Here is a 6,172-nt window from a genome sequence, read left to right as displayed (position 1 = left end):
TTAACTGATTGTGTTTGAGTAATAGAAAATAGTAGTTATTGTAATAGATTAGGCAACTTTAAACAAAGCATAAGGCTCCAAATTTATTGAAACATCTTGAGGGTCCTAATCTAGGGGTGAGCTATGGTGAGCCAAACATTAATTTGCACTTAAGTTCGAGTATTTCTAAAGCTAGAACTAAATTGGAAAGAAATTGGCCAAATTACCAGTATTATTTTAACAGTGGCGGATAGAAAAATTATAAATTCATTAGTTTGTAAATTCATATGATTCAATTTTCATTTTTCTAAATTATAATAAATTTGTAATCTTCAAATATTTCTTGAATTTCGGTTATCTGAGTTTTTTTTTTATCAGATGTCTGAATTGAATTGGTGCGTGCCTGGTGCGTGCAATTTATTTTTGCAATATTACACAGTTTTTAACTTTTTATTTGGATTTTTAAATATTTAGCATATGTGTGAGCTGCTGCTGCTGAAACCATTTTTCCACTCAATATAAAAATCGGAACGTTTTACGCATTCCGAGCATGACAAAATTATAGAAATGTGTGGCGTGTGAGTTTGCGGGCACAAATTCACATTAATTGCGGTGCGTGGATGCAAAAATGCCGGGGCGCACAGTCAGCGGAAAAAAGATGGACACATCGCATCCACGCAAGCTAATGAGCTGGTCCGGATAATAATTTACAATTTGGAAAACTTGTCATGCATCGGCGGGGCAATAAAACGGCCGTGTGTGTTGCCGAGGAAAGTAGTATGAAATGCGGCGTCACTCGTCGTGTGCACATAATCATATATCAAACGGCACAACACGTTCGCGTAATATGTTTTAGATTGGAAATTATTTCCATGTGTTTGTATCTTTGGGGAAACCCTTATTGATCAGAAAAAAATATAAAAACCTAGAAAATATTTAAATTAATCTTTTGGTAGAAATAATTAATTGAGAATTGCAATATTCATTTTGCTGAAAATATGTTTTTCAGCTTGGCTGAGAAACTTACTTCGATGCTTTTTTTTTAAATAGCAGACGATTCTACAGAACATATTCATTTTACAGACAAATTTTATGAAATTGTAATAGTGTGATGTGTGATTTGCCTAATTTAAACAATAAATCGATTTTAGTTTATTTCAGCATTTATAGTTGAATAATCATTAATTAGGAACTCAATTTTTTTATAATTCTATGAAGAGACCTTTTAAAAATTTTAACCCTCAATAATTTATTTATTTTTAATATTCAAATTGTTATTTTGGAAATATAATTATTTTTTTGAAAAACTTGCAGCAAAAAGATTTAATATTTTAAAGAGATTTTGGTGATTAGTGCATTGCCTCATTGGCCTTAATACTTAGTATGATGATATTAAATTTTGAACAGAAATAAAATTAAAATACCTAGATTATTAATGAACAAGAAATTATTTAGATATTAATCAGAAAAGAATTGTTTCAAAATATATAAAAAAAAAACTTTTTGAGACATTTTTCATCAAAACTACTGTGTCTTGACCTTTTAAAGCAAATTTCAATCTTAAAACGTCACATTTTCAACAGTTCTCCAAATTTTCTAGGCTTTGTGCGGGTAAATGAATTTCTGATCAGCAACGGCGACCCCATGTTTTGCGAAATCGCGGGTGACACCACGCAATACAAGGGAGGAGGCTAATGATGAAAAAATAAAACACACACAAATACGTTAAACGCGCGAGGGCGCATGCAGTATGTGTGCTGTTTGCGGTGCCGGCATCATCAGTCTGATCAGTCTCGGGAGATTCGCGATCTCGCACACGCACCACCCAGCCCCATTTTAATGCGTTTTGCGGTGTCAATCATTCGGAATCAATGTTATCCACATCTGCCGCTAGCCGCCCGTCCACCCTGGCTGCCAGGCCACCCTAGCCAACGCAGACACAACGCGCACTCCATATCAGTGCTCGCTGTTTGTTTGCTGATTCAATGCCAACTCGTGTGATTTGAGGTCGGACGGGGAGCCCGCCACTCGGTCGATCTCCACTCTCGGACGTTAATTGTCTTTTTTATTATGTGGGAAATCAGGAAAAATCAATCAAAAGTCTAAAAATCGGGAAAGTTTTTTTTCACCATAGAAATCAAAAGGGACGGAAAAGTTTTAATGCAACCTGCTCTACTTCAGAGACGTGCCGGTTGCATACAGTGTTGCATTAATTCCAAAATAATTTTGAATATTCGTTGTCAGGTATGCTTATTTTGTAGCTAGTGAATAAAATTGTTAAAAAAATTAATTTTTATGGTTTCCAATATTTACATAAATATAAAAAAAAAATATTTTTTTTCGCCTGAAAAGGAGGCTGCTGTAAAAATATAGTGTTTAAATGGAAAAATTATTACACAAGGACCTGATTTTAACTTTTTTTTGTGTGTGTCAATATTCTCTTCTCCGTTTGAATGATATTACACTGTACTAACAATAATTATTAATGTCGGTAAAAAAATATATAACGAGAATTTTATCTATTAAGTAGTACAATTGTATTATAATGTGGAGTGTAAACGATTAAAATTGTTAAAGCAATGCAGCGACATTTCTATAGCAGTAACTATCTTTATATGAGTATTTAAAGTTGTTAAATTAAAAATTACATTTTAAAACTTTTACGTTTTAAATATATAAAAATAGATCTTAAAGTTTTTTTAAACATTAAATTTACATTTTGCTTCTTTTATCATATAATTATATAATTTATTTTTAAATTGTTTTGGGGTTTTAATGTTATTTTTTTATTGAAAAGATTATTTGATTTATCTTTATTTAATTATTTTTACATTAATTGGTTATTAAAATTTTTACAAATAGAATTGTATATTGTATTTAAACGGCAAATTTAACAATTACTGACCTTTGATCTGCGTGCCACTGTCCGCACTGTCGTCTTATTAAATAATATGATCTACATTGGATAAAAAGAAACAAACAGCATATAGTTGCAATTTTCAAAGCCATCTATTATTAAACTAAAGAATTTAAGTATTAAACCTTTTACTATTTTAATCTGTATTGACTAAAGAGGGCTTCTCATGTCCAAGAAATTTTACTTTATTTACTTGAAATCGTCAAATTGGGATGAATTGATATAATAAATAATGTATTTAATGTTGCAAAATATTTTGTTGTTTTATTTCCATACAACTACGCAATAAAATAATAAAAAAAAAAAATTGGCCACAACTCAACATCTGTTTTAAGAGGATTTTTGAAAATCTACTTAATTAGAAATATTGATCATTCATAATTGTTTACTATTGCAATTTTTAATTTAATCATAACACCCATTGAAGTTACCATTCAATTCATAATATCCAAGGTTTGTAATTATATCTCAACAAACATGAAAAAATTTTCAAAACTACACCTAACTCGCCCTCTACATATTGGCACAGCTAGGGGGTTTGGGGGTGTCGCGAGCACGGTCGGCGGACGTGCCATTCAAATTGCGAAAACTCGCGGTGGGTGCGATCTGATTTCTGTTTAATTCCGATAAAAAAAGAATACGAGCCGTGCGGCGCGCGCGTTATTACTTCATTTGTGCCGAAAAATAATGAAAACGCGGCCATGTGGATGCATCACACGCACAAATAGAGCGAAAGAGAGAGAGAGAAAGAGAGCCGCGTGTGTGTTTGCTGGTCCATTGTGCCGCGAATTAAAAATGTCAAAGTGATATGGGCACTCGGCTGCTGTTTCCCTCTCTGTTTTTTTCATTTCAAGTGCACGCCGCGTCCAATGTGCTAATCAAATAAGCCCGCAGTAAGCAACAATATTGGTTGAAAAAATGAATAATTTCCGTGCTCGCTCTTTCCGAATGGAAAAAGATGGACTGAATAATGAGATTGGATCGCGCTCTCGCTCACCCGTTCACATTTATTCCGTCGTGTCCACACGAGCTGATAAAAAAAAATGGCCCGAATCAACTTATGGCAACACATTCGCTGACTGACATCGCGGCGCGCGTTTGTTTTGCACCGGCTTTATATTTGTTTTATTTATATTTCTGTTTATTTATGAAATCCATTAGGGTGTGCCAGTTTCACAGATTGCTGATTTTTAAAAGTGGCCAAACAAAAGGAGGATTATTTTCATCCAAATAAGCACACACGCACGCACACACCCGCCGCGCGCGTCGTTTAATATGGAAAAATGTAATTTTCGGCCCCGAAAAATAAATAAATACTCACACATTCGCAGGTGCCAAAATTCTGCGGCGTTTGCGACGCGCCGCCGCTTTTTGTTTTAATCCCCTCTGAGCTTGTTTATTAATGTTTGAATTCGCTTTCAATCGCAAACGAGGCAAAATAATTTCGCACCACATACCGCATTTCACTAATGCTGGTTGACGACAATATAAAACACTGAATTTGAATCACCCGTCATATTTGACCAGAGATTTAAAGTATTGAGAATTTTTCATTTTTTGAAACTGCATAAAAATAAAACAGGAAGAGAAAACTGTTATTTTCATTTTTGACAATTTTCATTAAAATTTATCTAGAAAATTAAAGATTTTGCAGTAACATAAATAGTTTTTTTTTGTCATGTAAAATATATATAATTTTTTTTATGATAATTGATAATCCATGATGAATTGAAATATTGTTATTGATCTGGTATTTTGTGGCTCATCCAAAAATAATTTGACGTTGAAATAACTTACCGTCAGTTGTTAATAGCTTAAAAAACTCGCCACAAATTCGATTTAATATTTATTTCCCAAAAAGGTGATTTAATTCAATATTACATTAACGCTGGTAATTAAAACCGGAAACAGAAAAAGTTTAAAGTGCGGTATGTTGTTCACCACTGATTCTTCTTCGCCCTCAAAATAACAATTATAAAGCACACCCTGAAAAGATTGTAGCGTTTTTTGTGAAAGGAGATCGCTCTTTTCTCGCCGCCTCCATAAATGTAAACGAGAGTCAACTTTATAATTACACGAGCATTAAGTAGTCGTCGTAACTTATGTATATAAAAATGAAGAAAGTGGGTATTCGATGCACGTTCGATCTCGGCAGACACGCACGGCGCGCCCTTGATGGACTACGTAATTGCTCCTTTAAGCCTACTTATTTGCCTGCAGGAAAACGACGGGGGCTGCCCATCCCGAATAATTATCACATCGAAGAGACGCTCGCATTATTATTAAAAGCACCTCGCTCTGATTATTATACGGTAGCTCTATTTTATTAAAGTATGCTAATCAGAAACTGTTGTAATATGCATTCGTAATGGCGCGTAATATCGACTTTTAGAACTCATTTTTATTAATATACACAGCGCTGGGTTTATACACAAGTTTAAAGTGATAAATAACGCCGAGGAAGACTTTATTAGCATACGTAAATGCCTTCCGTCTTTCCGAACTCAATTGGGTGTTGCTGCACGCTTATGTACTCTCGGATATTTATTATTACTTTTTTACAAGCAGGAGAAAAACAACCATCTCTTGATCGTAGTTAATTTGAGTGCTTGTTATTAATTTAAAATTTATCAGAATAAATCAATGTCAGACCTTGAGAGACGTTTTCTTGGCGCGTCCTCGCACCAAATTATGATAAAGTCATAACCGATGGTGATTCGTGATTCGACTGGAAGAAAATTAATATGACACGGTGATAAATAAAAAATTATTTCAGCAGATCTGTTTTGTCCAACATTGCCGTTGTTCCCTGACAATTCGTTATTCCTGTTGATGTACAGATCATGTAAACAATTTAAAATAATTTTTTCTAAGATTACAGAACAATTTTCCCCACTTTCAATATTTAATGTAAAATGATTATAAAATATCGAAAGCTAACACTCAAGTTGGATTTCACCCGGTTTCAATTTTTCATTTTTAATGTCAGCTATAATCATCACACAAGAAAAATTCAATCAAGTCTTCAATAAATTTGATATCAAATTGATAAAAACACAGACATATTGCACTTGTCATTAGTTATTGTTATTACTGTAATTATATTTTGATAATGAAAAAATTCAAAATTAGAGGCAGAAAATTACTATACAAGTAAAATATTGACAGACATCTGCTCAAACCAAAACAAAAATGGAGGTTTATTTATAATATAATAATTATTGTTTACACTTAATAATGTCTTAATAATTAATAATATTACAATCCGGTTATTAA

This window comes from Neocloeon triangulifer, unplaced genomic scaffold (assembly GCF_031216515.1).
Source record: "Neocloeon triangulifer isolate White Clay Creek 2 clone unplaced genomic scaffold, ASM3121651v1 ptg000008l, whole genome shotgun sequence".
Taxonomy (NCBI): domain Eukaryota; kingdom Metazoa; phylum Arthropoda; class Insecta; order Ephemeroptera; family Baetidae; genus Neocloeon; species Neocloeon triangulifer.
Note: the sequence above shows the minus strand (reverse complement) of the source record.